The following is a 13454-nucleotide window of genomic DNA, read 5'->3' as shown; positions in this document are numbered from 1 at the left end:
GGATGCAGTAAACTGTGAACTTTGTCTAATTTGAAGTAACTTTCTTCAGCAGGGACTGTTTCCCATTTGTAATTATCTAGCTAGGAATAATATATCTGAATTTGGTGGTTATACGTAGGACACCATGTTAGGTAAACCTCTTTGAGGAGATGGCATCTGAAAAGATCCTTGACAAGTTTGAAGGAGCTAACTATGAAAATATTTGGGAAAAGAGGAAACGGCAAGTGCAAAGGCCCTCAGGGAGGACAGATTTGGTTGACCAAAGTAAAAGTGTGGTGAGAATGTGGCAAACATGGCAAACGCAAGGCCAGCACCCCGCTTACGTAACTGTGTATGGGGTTCAGGCATTATGTCATCCACAATAGCAAGTCACTGGCGAATTTTAAACAAGGAGATGGGGTGATTTTTCCTCTTAAGCTTTCAGATGTAGAAGAGAGTTTTAGGAAACAAAGTGGGAAGAAGATACCATTTAGAAAGCTGTTGAAGTAAGCCATTAGAAAATGAAACGGTCTGGACCAAAAGGAGTTCAGGAGAAATAATGAGGTGCTATCAAAGTTAGAATAGATTTCTGAAGTAGCAATGGATCAGACCAGGGACAGGTTAGGGAGGAGTGACAAAGGCTTGGGCAAGTCAGCTGAGCTGCACTGGGACATAAGAGGACAGTGTTGCAGGGGAAGGGACTGGACTGAGAAGAAGCTTTCTATTTATATATTTTAAATGTCAAATGACTATTACCTATCAATCTAAGATGCATCTTCAATATACCTGGCATCATCTAGAGCACTGGTTCTCAGCCTTCCTCGTGCTGCAGCCCTTTAATACAGTTTCTCGTGTGTGGTGACCCCTCCAATCATAAAACTATTTTCTTTTTTTATGTCAAAGGATACATTTTATTTTTATTTTTTTCTCCTTATAACCATATATTCTTTTTTTTTTATTAATTTATTCTTGTTACATCTCAATGGTTATCCCATCCCCTGTATCCTCCTATTCTTCCCTCCCTCCCATTTTCCGCTTATTCCCCTCCCCTATGACTGTTCCTGAGGGGGATTTCCTTCCCCTGTATATGCTCATAGGGTATCAAGTCTCTTCTTGGTAGCCTGCTGTCCTTCCTCTGAGTGCCACCAGGTCTCCCCTTCCAGGGGACATGGTCAAATATGAGGCACCAGAGTACATGTGGAAGTCATACCCCACTCTCCACTCAACTGTGCAGAATGTTCTGTCCTTTGGCTAGATCTGGGTAGGGGTTTAAGCTTTACTGCCTGTATTGTCCTTGACTGGTGCCTTAGTTTGAGCAGGACCCCTGGGCCCAAATCTGCCTTTCATAATGTTCTACTTGTAGGTTTCTAGGACCCTCTGGATCCTTCAACTTTGCCATTCTCCCATGCTTCTCTCATCTAGAGTCCCAATAGGATGTCCTCCCCTCTGTCCCAGTTTCCTGGTAAGTGAAGGCTTTCATGGGACATTCCCCTTGGGCTAGTATGCAGATATAAGTGAGTATATACCATTTGATTCTTTCTGCTTCTGGGTTAACTCACTCATTATGATCATTTCTAGCCCAATCCAGTTATCCACAAATTTCGGGAATTCCTTGTTTTTAATAGCTGAGTAGTATTCCATAGTGTATATGTACCCACAGTTTCTTTATCCATTCTTCTACTGATGGACACTTAGGCTGTTTTCTATGTTCTGGCTATTATGAATAAGGCTGCTATGAACATGGTTGAGCAAATTTTCTTCTTGTGTGCTGGAACATCTTCTGGTTATATTTCAAGGAGTGAAATAGCTGGGTCTTGAGGAAGCCTTATTCCCATTTTTCTGAGATAGCACCAGATAGATTTCCAAAGTGGCTGTACTAGTTTGCATTCCCACCAGCAATGAAGGAGTGTTCCTCTCTCCCCACATCCTCTCCAGCATGTGGGGTCACTTGAATTTTTTATCTTAGCCATTCTGATGGGTGTAAGATGGAATCTCAGAGTTGTTTTGATTTGCATTTCCCTGATGACTAAGGAGGTTGAGCATTTCTTTAAGTGTTTCTCAGCCATTTGATATTCCTCTCTTGAGAATTCTCTGTTGAGTTCCAAGCCCCATTTCTCAATTGGGTTATTTGGTTTAGTGGTGTTTAATTTCTTGAGTTCTTTATATATTTTGGATATTAGCCCTTTGTCAGATGTAGGGTTGGTGAAGATCTTTTCCCATTCTGTAGGCTGTCAGTTTGTTCTCTTGACAGTATCTCCTGCCTTACAGAAGCTTCTCAGCCTCATGAGGTCCCATTTATTAATTGTTGACGTTAAGGCCTGGGCTGCTGGTGTTCTGTTCAGGAAGTTGTCTCCTGTGCCAATATGTTCCAGGCTCTTCCCCACTTTTTCTTCTAAGTGACTTAATGTCTCTGTTTTTATGTTGAGGTCTTTAATCCACTTGGATTTGAGTTTTGTGCAAGGTGACAAATATGGGTCCAGTTGCATTTTTTTACACATAGACCTCCAGTTAGACCAGCACCATTTGTTGAAGATGCTATCCTTTTTCCATTGAATGGATTTGGCTTCTTTGTCAAAAATCAAGTGACTGTATGTGTGTGGATTCACATCTGGGTCTTCGATTTGATTCCACTGATCAACCAGCCTGTTGCTGTGCCAGTACCATGCTGTTTTAAGTACTATTGCTTTATAGTACAGTTTGAGATCAGGTATGGAGATTCCTCCGGAGCACTTTTTATTGTACAAGATTGTTTTAGCTATTCTGGGTTTTTTGTTTTTCCATATGAAGTTCAGAATTGAACTTTCAATGACTTTAAAAAATTGTGTAGGTGTTTTGATAGGGATTGCATTGAATCTGTAGATGGTTTTTGGTAGGATGGCCATTTTTACTATGTTAATTCTCCTGATCCATGAGCAAGGAAGATCATTCCGTCTTCTCATGTCGTCTTCAATCTCTTTCTTCAGAGTTTTGAAATTTTTTTCAAACACGTCCTTCACTTGCTTAGTTAGAGTAACTCCTAAATATTTTATATTGCTTGTGGCTAATGTGAAGAGTGTGGTTTTCCTAATTTCTTCCTCTGCAAGCTTGTCATTTGTGTATAGGAAGGCTACAGACTTTTTTGAGTTAATTTTGTATCCTGCCAATTTGCTGAAGGTGTTTCTCAGCTGTAGGAGTTCTCTGGTAGAATTTTGAGGGTCACTTATATACACTATCATATCATCTGCAAATAGGAATAATTTGACTTCCTCCTTTCCCATTTGGATACCCTTGATCTCCTTTTGTTGTCTTATTGCTCTGGCTAGAACTTCGAGTACTATGTTGAAGAGATATGGAGAGAGTGGGCAACCTTGCCTTGTTCCCGATTTTAGAGGAATTTCCTTGAGTATCTCACCATTTACTTTGATTTTGGCTATTGGCTTGCTGTATATAGTCTTTATTATGTTGAGGAAAGTGCCTTGTATCCGCAATCTCTCTAAAACTTTAAACATGATGGGTGTTGGATTTTATCAAATGCTTTCTCTGCATCTAAAGAGATGATCATGTGATTTTTTTTTATCTTCAGTTTGTTTATATGGTGGATTACATTGGTGGATTTCCGTATATTAAACCATCCCTGCATGCCTCGAATGAAGCCTACTTGGTCATGATGAATGATATCTTTGATGTGTTCCTGTATTCGTTTTGCACGTATTTTATTTAGTATTTTTGCATCGATGTTCATAAGAGAAATTGATCTGAAATTCTCTTTCTTTGTTGAGTCTTTGTGAGGTTTAGGTATCAATGTGACTATGGCCTCATAGAATGAATTTGGTAATGTTCCATCCATTTCTATCTTTTGAAGTAGCTTGAAGATTATCGGTATTAGCTCACCCTTGAAGGTCTGGTAGAATTCTGCATTGAAACCATCTGGCCCTGGGCTTTTTTTGATTGGGAGACCATCGATGATTGCTTCTATTTCTGTAGGGGAAATGGGACTATTTAGTTTGTTTATCTGTTCTTCACTCAACTTTGGCAAGTGAAATTGATCACGAAAATCATCCATTTCCCTTAGATTTTCAAATTTTGTGGCATATACGCCATCAAAGTAGGATCTTATGATTCTTTGTATTTCTTCAGTGTCTGTTGTTATGTCATAAAACTATATTTTCATTGCTACCTCATAACCGTAATTTTGCCACTCTTATGAATCAAAATTCAAATATCTAATATGCGGGATACATGATAATGCAGCTCCTATTGGGGTCTCAAGCCCCAGATTGAGAACCACTTATCTAAGCCAAGGATAATGGTGATTAAAAAACCAAAGAAGGACCCATGGGAATGGAAGAAGTGGCTGAGTTAGAACACTCTGTGAAGACTAATGAGCAGATGCTTGCCATGTGAGGGACAGAAAGAGCCTGAGTTGCAGATGCACACTGAGATGTATGCTGCTTTGAAAGTGACAAGGGGACTTTGCACTGAAGACATTTAGGAGATTTCAAAGTAACCAGCACTAGCTTCACCCTCATCAAAGCCTACAAAATGATTACTCTAAGTAGTATGGTGCACAGATAAGCCTATCCTTGGATCAAAAGAAAAAGCTGGCATGGATTATGTTATTTGCAAAGCAATGATGAAAATGAACACATATGCACACACACACACACACACACACACACACACACACACACACAGACACACACACACACACACAACAAGCAAACAAAAAAATCTTCATAGTTCAAACACCCCCGTTAATCAAGTCCATTTTAAAATGGGGTACAGTACCCAGCTGGTGTCGACACAGAGAAAGCACTATATGTGAGTGCAAGTTTCACACCCAACTCACAGCTGCCCATGAGGATGATAAAGGACTCAGAACTGAGACTTTGCTCTGGAGCATGCAGCGCACAGGTTGGCAAATAGGTCAAATCCCTATATTTCCCAGTAGAATTTGGGTTGCGTTATTAGACAGTCGTAAGCAGTAGAGGCCGACATGACAAGCTGGGAGCTTTAGAAGCAAGGCACTGTGGTGGACTGACAACTGTGTGCTGGGCTAATTTGAGAAGCCTAGTGCTTCAAACTCTGAAGACCCTGTCACACAGCCTCCTTGTGACTACACAGGCTCCCGTGTCTGGGAGGAATTCCCGGGATTATTTGGTGCTAACTTTTCATTTAACAAATGAGCTAGATACAGCCCCAAGAGGTTCACTTCATAAAGGTCAGGCCAGTGCTTTCGGGTAGAGCCTGTGATAATGTTGGAAGCGCTCCTGCTGCCCCCGTTACTATGTACTGAGCTCTTTTCAAAAGGAATGAAGCTAATTTCACATCTGCCCTTTGGATGCCATGAAGTTCTGTCTATTCCTGGAGGGAGCCAAGAGCAAAGGTTAGGAGGGCAGGCTGTACTCAAACTATCAAGACAGAATCCTCGTTTGGCCCCTTAAGGTCGTATGACCTTAACCGCACTCAGCTCGGTCACCTTAGCCATGATATAGAAACCGTAATAGTTTTCTCATGGAGCTGTTATGAAGGAAAAGTGACCTGACACTCACCAAGAGAAGCTAATATCTAGGCCATGGTAGGGTCAGAGTAAAGTTTAGCAATAGGTATAATTTTATATAATCTATATTTTATTATTTAGCATGAAAACTTTAATAACAAACCCAAATACACACTATGCATGAGCACAAAACAACTGTGGGCTTTGTGAGTGGCAGACGAAGAAAGAAATGAAGGAAGAAGGGGCAAGAAGCAGGATGAAAGAAAGGAGGAGGAAGTGGAGGACATGATGAAGGATGGAGAGAGGGAAGGGAGAAGAAAGGGATAGATAGTCTGGTGTCTAAAGTTCAGTCATCACCTCTTTCGTATTCTGAATGTGGAAACAGAGCAGATGCTTTTAGAGTTTTAGGATACATGGTCTGTACATGTGTCAGAATATGGAGAAAGTGGCATGTCACTGTGCACTAAGCAGGCCAGTCCCTGTCAGGGATTCCTATGGTTTCTGTGGTGACTGTTGCCACTGTTATGGTAGTTTTTGTGAAGCTGTCACTGGTTCAGAGAGAGAGGGCAGGGGGGAAGGAGGGAGGGAGCAAGTGAGAGAGAGAGGGAGAGGGGAGCCTTTCCTCCAGGAGCCTGGAGGTGGCGGAGACAGTTGATACAAGGGATGTTCTCAACAGAAGCTGCACTAAGCCAAGTCATTTACAACCAGGACCTGCACTGGGTACCTCTGTGACCTAGACAGGTCAATGTCATCCCCGAGCCACCATAAGGACAGAGGTAATATTTACCAGGCAAAGTTAAGGGATAAGTAAGTTGATAAAGCTAAAGGGCTTGGCCTGCCATGCAGTTCACCTCTGGGCTGTGACCAGACTTCCCAACATGCAACAATTCCTGTGGTTTCGAGGGCTGCCACTGTGCACACAGAAATGAAGCCATCACCCATGCCTATTTAAGAAAGACTAGAACTTTCAGAGGCAGAAGAAAGAGATCCAGGTGTTTCAGGCTTTAGATAGAGATAACATAGCCTGGAGACTTCTAGACGTGGTGTGAGAGAGCTCTGAGCCACACAAGTGAGCAGAAAGCCTATTTTAGGCAAATGTAGAGACAAACCGACTCCTTTCACCGTGGAAATTAAATTGAGGTATTCAAGAGGAGATTAATGCCAGTAAAACTGTTTTTGAACAGCTAACTAATTTGATACACCAAGGTGAAAATGGATCAGTAGTAGGTGTTTGGAGGCAAATGTGTCAGGTCTCGCTTGGCTAGCCTTAATAGTCTTGGCTGGGATGCTGCTGGTGAGCATAATGTTTTCAAAGAAGGAAAGAGTAAGTAAATATGAGATGTGGAGCAAAAGGATCAAGGGGAGAGGCTAGAAGAGAGTGTGGAAACAAGGTGCTGCGCTGTGCCAGAGCTGCACTCATGAATGGCAGGAAGAGCTGTCTGTATAAGTATACACACATGTGCAAGCTCAGGCGGGACCACTGCAGAAAGGACTGCACATTTCATTTAAGTTTAGCTGCATTGATCCATCAATACCCCACCCTCCTGGATGCTAGAATTTGGAGACGTGAAGGAAGGTTAAAGATTTTCCAGAGAGGTTAATGTTAGCAACACACACACACACACACACACACACACGCACGCACGCACGCACGCACGCACACGCACACACTCAAACACATACATATACCCACACTCTCACACATTCATCCTCACACACAAACATGTGCACACTCACACAACCACACACATGCACACCCATGCATATATACAAACATACACAGATACATAACATACATATTTAGAGCTGGATCAAACATAGATAAGAGTGAAAGAGATGGTTTATTCCTTTTATGATGGAGGGGGTGGGGTGAAACTGTTGAGTTGGAGGTCAGAGGACAATGTTCAGGAGTCAGTTGTCACCTTCCATGTGAGTACTAAGGGTCAAAATCAAGTCTTCAGGCTTCGTGACAAGCAATTTTACCCACTAAGCCACCTGGCAGAACCAACAGTCAGGGCTTTGTCTGATCATGTGTCAGCAGTGAGGCTAGCTAGCTCACCAGCCTGTACCTAGTGAGCAGCCGCCAAGCCCATAGGGAGCCAGGCTTAGGAAAGCACTATGGAAAACAGTATTAAATAATATAGCATTATGTGGAAAATGGTGAATGACTGATTCCTAAGAAATGTTTGCCTTTTGTCCTGTCTCCTTGAATTACACACCAAAGATAAACATGAAAACATTTTATAGATGGAAGAGTTTGGAGACCCCTGGGGTAGCTGACAGTCTGGCCCAGCCAGGGGCTCAGGTGTCCTGGCCTTCACAGTGCTGTTCTTTTTGAGGCTGCCTCTTGGGCTTGTCCCATACATAGCCCTCATGGTGGCATTCTCTTCCCACTACTTGATACAGAGCATGTGCTGGGTCCTCCCATGGGGGACCTGTCTTGACCACGCCCTTTGCTGGCAGAGTGATGGGTAAGAACGCTGCCTCTTCTGCAGCAGAGCGTGGTTTTACAAAGGATGCCCTTCAAGCATGTTCCTCAAACACAGCTTCTGAGTCTCTCCCTGCTTCATTCTTTCCGATCGGTGCTTCCTTTTAACTGACTAACCAGTTCTGCAATCTTCACTAAACTGACAAAGCCCCTTACTCATATGGCTGCACATGGTCCTGCCATGCTGCAGAGTGTCCTTCTTTCATAATCACCTTCCAAAAACTAGTGAAGCAAGATGCATTTTCTGTAAATCCCACCAATGGCAATAATTATGTCTGCAGCTGACGTTAACCTGGACACCTCACTTTGAAAGTGTAGATAACTGATGGCCCAGGGTATAAATATTTTGAAGCACTGATAAAAAAAAAAAAAAAAAAAAAAAAAAAAAAAAAAAAAAAACCTCAAAGAGGGATGGATAGCCATTTGAGATCTTGAACTTTTCATGAAATCCTCACAAAGACAGAGAAGTCTTGGTTTGACTATACATTTCTTCTGAAAAAAAAAAAATTCCTTGGAAAATGCCAAGGAAAAAAAATGGAGAAAGGGCTCAACTCAAACTGAAATCACCTGTGCTTGTCAGGAAAGCTGCCACTACTCAGGTAGAACAGCTGCTGTAATGCTTCCTCTTCAGGTGGCCAGAAACTTCCTCAAAATTGGGGTTCCACAGGCTTAGCCGGAGCAGGACTTGAGAGACATAGAAGCTGCGGGATCCAGAGGAGCAGAAGGAAGAGTGTGGTGAGGTCAGCATCACCTACCTCACTGCCTTTGCCGTTCACCCTTATATGCAGTTTTAAGCTCCACCCCATCCTTGGTTCCCCCACAGGACCATTGGGTTCTTCTGCATTGTTTATTGTTTGCTAGTAAGAGGTCATGCCCTTTCGGGGTTTCTCAATTTCAGAAGTACAAAAGCCAGGTCTTTGTGCCCTATTAGCAAGCAAAGTGGGTTTGCTGAAATGCAGCCCCAGCCCCCGCTTTGGGTTGAATCAGTCAAGTATGAAGTTTAGAAATATCTGGGTTAAGTCAAAGAAACCACAGGCTTTTTTGAAAATTCCTAAGACAAACTGCTCTCCGCCGACCACTCTTCTCTATTTTTCTGCCTCCTCTTTGAGGTGGGCAAGTGCACCGGATCCTGAGGAACAATGAGACAGAGGCAAAAACATCGCACTGCACCAAGCTCTAGACTCACCTTAGTTTTGCAGTCTTAAGAAAAATAATAGCCATACTCAATGTCTTCGTCCTTCTCACATTTTAACCTTTAACTTCAATATTTTTTAAAAACACATAAAATATCACACACAATAGTTCTTTGCCAACCTCTTCTTCAGTGATTTACCTGATGAAGCTCCTGGTTGCCCTGCACAAGACTGTGCCTATCAACAGCTGAGGAGCCCTAACCACCCCTGATGATCTGCTCACCACCTTACAGTCTCTGTGAAGGGACAATTGTCCTCATCAGTTGTAGTCCAAATAGTGATTTCCCCACCCCTATCCCCACCCCCACACCTGCCCAAGCTCTGCCAGGCAGCTCTGGAGTTGTGGCTGCACCACTTATAGTTCTGGTGAAAATAAATGGGTCACAACACAAAACAAAAAGGCATGAATAAAGAAAGAGCCTGTAGAGAGAAGGCACCAGAGACAGGAGTGGGTGAGAGGCGGGTAACACATGGCAGGGAGAGCAAACTGAATGTACTATGTACTTGTAAAGAGTTGTCAAAGAGCCAGTCTAACCAATAAAAGGCACGCAGAAACACCTGGCTCCCTTCCTGCCACACACATACAGGCTGGTGCTCTCAACAACACGAGCTCTCCAAGCCACATGTAAATTTAGGCTCTGCCTGTGTGGCTACAGGTGAGTCAAGAGTCCGTTGAGTTTCCTCCCACACCATCCTTATTAAATTTCTTTGTCCATAAAATAAAGCAGTTACAAATTATAAAAACCAATGACATGCTGACCCACAAGTATGTAAAAGAAATAGTTACTGCTTCTACGAATATGTTTTGAAAAGATTTATCAACTCGAGTGACCATAAGTTATAGAATAAGGTGTCAAGAAGAGAATGGTAAATTATTAGGGAAAAAAATGAAAATCTAAAACAATTCTGCTTTGTGCTTTTCAGTTCTTGGTTCACTTCAGTTCTTGGTTCAGTTCAGAGGAACTGAACTGGGGACAGTGAAAGATGACCTCAGATTTCAACTATTTAAGAACGCGCAAGTCTGGGAACTCATAGCTTTACTCTCTGCAGTATTCTCGAGCAATTTCTCTGATGTGAAACATAGGTTCACAGAAAGCACTTGGCAGCATGCCTGCTGTTTAATAACACCCGGTCTCTGTTAGCAGTTATCACAGTTCTTACTGATCAAATAATTGTATATTCAGCAATTTAAAAGACAAGAGGAGAAGTTACATCAAGATGATGTCATTATTTCAAAAGAAGGACTCAAGACACAATTTTAGCTCTAGCATCTAAACACAACATCGAAGGACCTGCACATCTCCACCATGACACTTTTGTTCGTTTTGCATCAAATAACCATTCTCAAAATAAAGAGAGTGTTAATCACTATATATCTGAATGACTTAGCTGGGAAAGCACACGCTGTCTCATTAGTAAGAACTAGGCTTTGGGAAGTGGCAACTGGGGAAATAGCTCAGTGGCTCAAAGCACATGCCACAAAGGCTCTGTCCCCAGCACTCATGGCTGGTGGTTCCCAACTGCCTGTGGGGCACACCAGAATTTCTGATGTGTCTGGCCTCCATGACCACTAACAGACACACAGAAACACATAATTAAGCTTTTAGTTTAATCTTAAGGTGAAGACTTTGGAAGTCGCAAATGATCTGCTTCAGCTTTGACAACTGGCTGTGTGGCCTCAGGAAGCTGTGTCACCTTTTCTTGTCTTGGTCTCTTCTATTGGGGGTGGTGACTACTAACTGCATTAACATTTCATGTGGTCAGGAGATGACTTTGAGTTCTTCCAATGGAAAATACTTACAGTCGTACCCGCTTCTCTCACCCGAGTATGAGTTTCTCGTGGCTCATCATAATACTCAAGCTTTGTTAAACTCTTAGTCCTCCAAATAGAGACTGGTGAAGTGCTGGTTTTTTTTTTTTTTTTTTTAGTGGTTTTTCCATCGTAACAATGGCTTTCACTTCCAGTTTCAACAGGTGCAGCTAACTGTACACGAAAGTAAAGCATAATGACTCCTCAGAGTAAAAGATGGGGGCAACATAGAAAATTCTAGTTTTGATACACTGTGCATGTCACCAGCTAAGTTTTAATACCATATTCAGTTGTAACCACAATACACAACATGCATTGGACGGGTTTTCAAATGGAAAGATACCCATAGTATTTAGTAAATGTTCAGTTAGCTAGTAAGCCAGTGTGGCCTGAGCACAGTGCCCTAGACTCTTAATACATGAATCTGCTAGAAAAGGGCTGGAGGCGGGGCTGGGACTCTTCAGTTAAGGGTGATCACTGCTTTATCAAAAGACCAGAGTCTGGACTCTAGCACCCACACCAGGGGGCTCACAAACATCTGTAACTCCAGCTGCAAGGAATCTGATGCCCCTTGCTGTTCTGTATGGGCACCTTCACGCACACGTGCATACATGCACACACACACACACACACACACACACACACACACACTATAGTAAGTAGAGTAAGAATGATTTAGAAGTTAGACATGAGCAATGCCTTTGAAGAGCCCACAGTCAACTGCTGTTATTAGGAGATGAGGACAAATATTTACTCTTGAAAATAGTTTCTAAAACTTCTTTTGTCTTTTTTTCAGATTATCAGAATATATGTATCTCTCAAATTTTTAGTTTAATTCCACATACATTTATGCTTGACACTGCATTAGATTGGGGCAGCTTATAAGAAAGAGTAAAACTGAATCATGGTAGCATTCAGCAACTTTACTGCACAGTGTAGGAGCGGAGCATTGCCTAATTAGTGTAGCTCCACTTGTGATGTGTGGGGAGACGGAGTAGGCAGGAAAGGGGATGCACTCACTGCATGAATTCCTTGTGTCCCGATGCCAGGTTTCCAGATTCACTTAAAGTATTGACAGTTGGCCTTACCCTGCCTTGCTATCCCAGCCACTGAGGGGGAGCACATGCCATGCCCCATCCTTATGAAACTGACTTGATCATTATAAGCTAGAGAACTTCAGAACCACGCTATTGAGAGCAATCCGTCTTGCAACCGGTGTGCAAACTACCAGAGATATCATCAAAGATAAAAAGAGTAGATGCACTTGGAACTGGAATTTCTCCTTTTCCGCAATAATTGAATTATTTCCGCCACTGAGTGATGGTGCAGGTAAATGACAATGGCATGCTGGGGGATGTGTGGAGGAAGACATGGTCTTGTGGTCTAAAGCGTATTCTCATGGCCAAGTGAAGAAGCTGTGACCTTGATGGTGCTGCTGGGACACAGACGAGCAGCTCAAGTCAAGTTGCAATTACACTAAAGTAGGTTGAAGCGGTGGGTTTACATATCAGGTTCCAACCTGTGGGGATCAGCCGTCCTGAAGGACTATAATTTATTGATGAGCTGTATAAATGACTTATAAATATCTTCATCCAAAATGCAGAAATTGCTCAACCAGTGGGATGGCTGAGACCTCACATGAGGACACTCTAACCAGTGCAGCTCAGAAAGGCTCCTGGGTGTCTTTCTAAGTCACCCTAAAGGCAGAAACTCACCTCACTGACGCAAGGATAGCCTGGTATATTTTAAAACAAATGAAATTTGGTGAAAAGCTGATTAAAAAGATAAGAGGAGCGAGGATTTGTGGTCTTAATTAGGGCAAGAGAAAGCAGTATTATAAATGAGTCATGCCGGCAGCAGGTTATTTAAATGGAACAGGATGGGGCAGAAGCCTAATGTTCCTAGCATGACTTAAGCCACAGCACTTAAGTACTAGTTCATATTTGAAATGACATATTTTGAAGAGAGTTTTTAGGCATTCAGGTGGCTACATTTTGTATTTGTACTTTAAATATATACTACATAGGCAGCATAGCAAATATTCTAAATATAATTAATACTATGTGTAATATGCATGACATAGTATAGAATATATCATAATACAGTATGTGTGATGTACTCAGGAGGGTGAATTAGAACACTCTAGGGTAACAAGGATGCTCACAGTCCATGCCTGTGTGGGCCAAGGCTCTCCTCTTCTGTCTCATAGATGAGTTAACACAGCTATGCTACATTTGAGCAACTCAACCTGGCAGAAAAGGCCCTTCTTGCTCATTAGGATGAAAAGAACTTCTGCTAAGCTCTTCCCTGCAGAACACGCTCCCATTGTTTCTGGATGATATAAGTGACCATGGGTCGCTTCTCTTGGAACCCATATCTGCCTGGATATCAGTTCACTTTCTCCTTCTAGCCTTACAACCTAAGGTATCTGATACTGCACCACAGATCCTCAGATGAACCTGCCATACTTACCCATGTATTCCTGTTCCTCAGCCATGCTTATCC

At 42.4% G+C, this 13454-nt stretch overlaps 1 protein-coding gene across 1 annotated transcript in view; it reads left to right on the top strand.

The window, feature by feature from the left end:
- Chst9 (carbohydrate sulfotransferase 9) overlaps positions 1-13454 on the top strand; it is a 146719-nt gene that overhangs the window by 25349 nt on the left and 107916 nt on the right. The window lies entirely within an intron of this gene.

This window comes from Acomys russatus, chromosome 20 (genome assembly GCF_903995435.1).
Source record: "Acomys russatus chromosome 20, mAcoRus1.1, whole genome shotgun sequence".
Lineage (NCBI taxonomy): Eukaryota > Metazoa > Chordata > Mammalia > Rodentia > Muridae > Acomys > Acomys russatus.
Note: the sequence above shows the minus strand (reverse complement) of the source record. Positions and strands in the feature narration are given on the sequence as shown.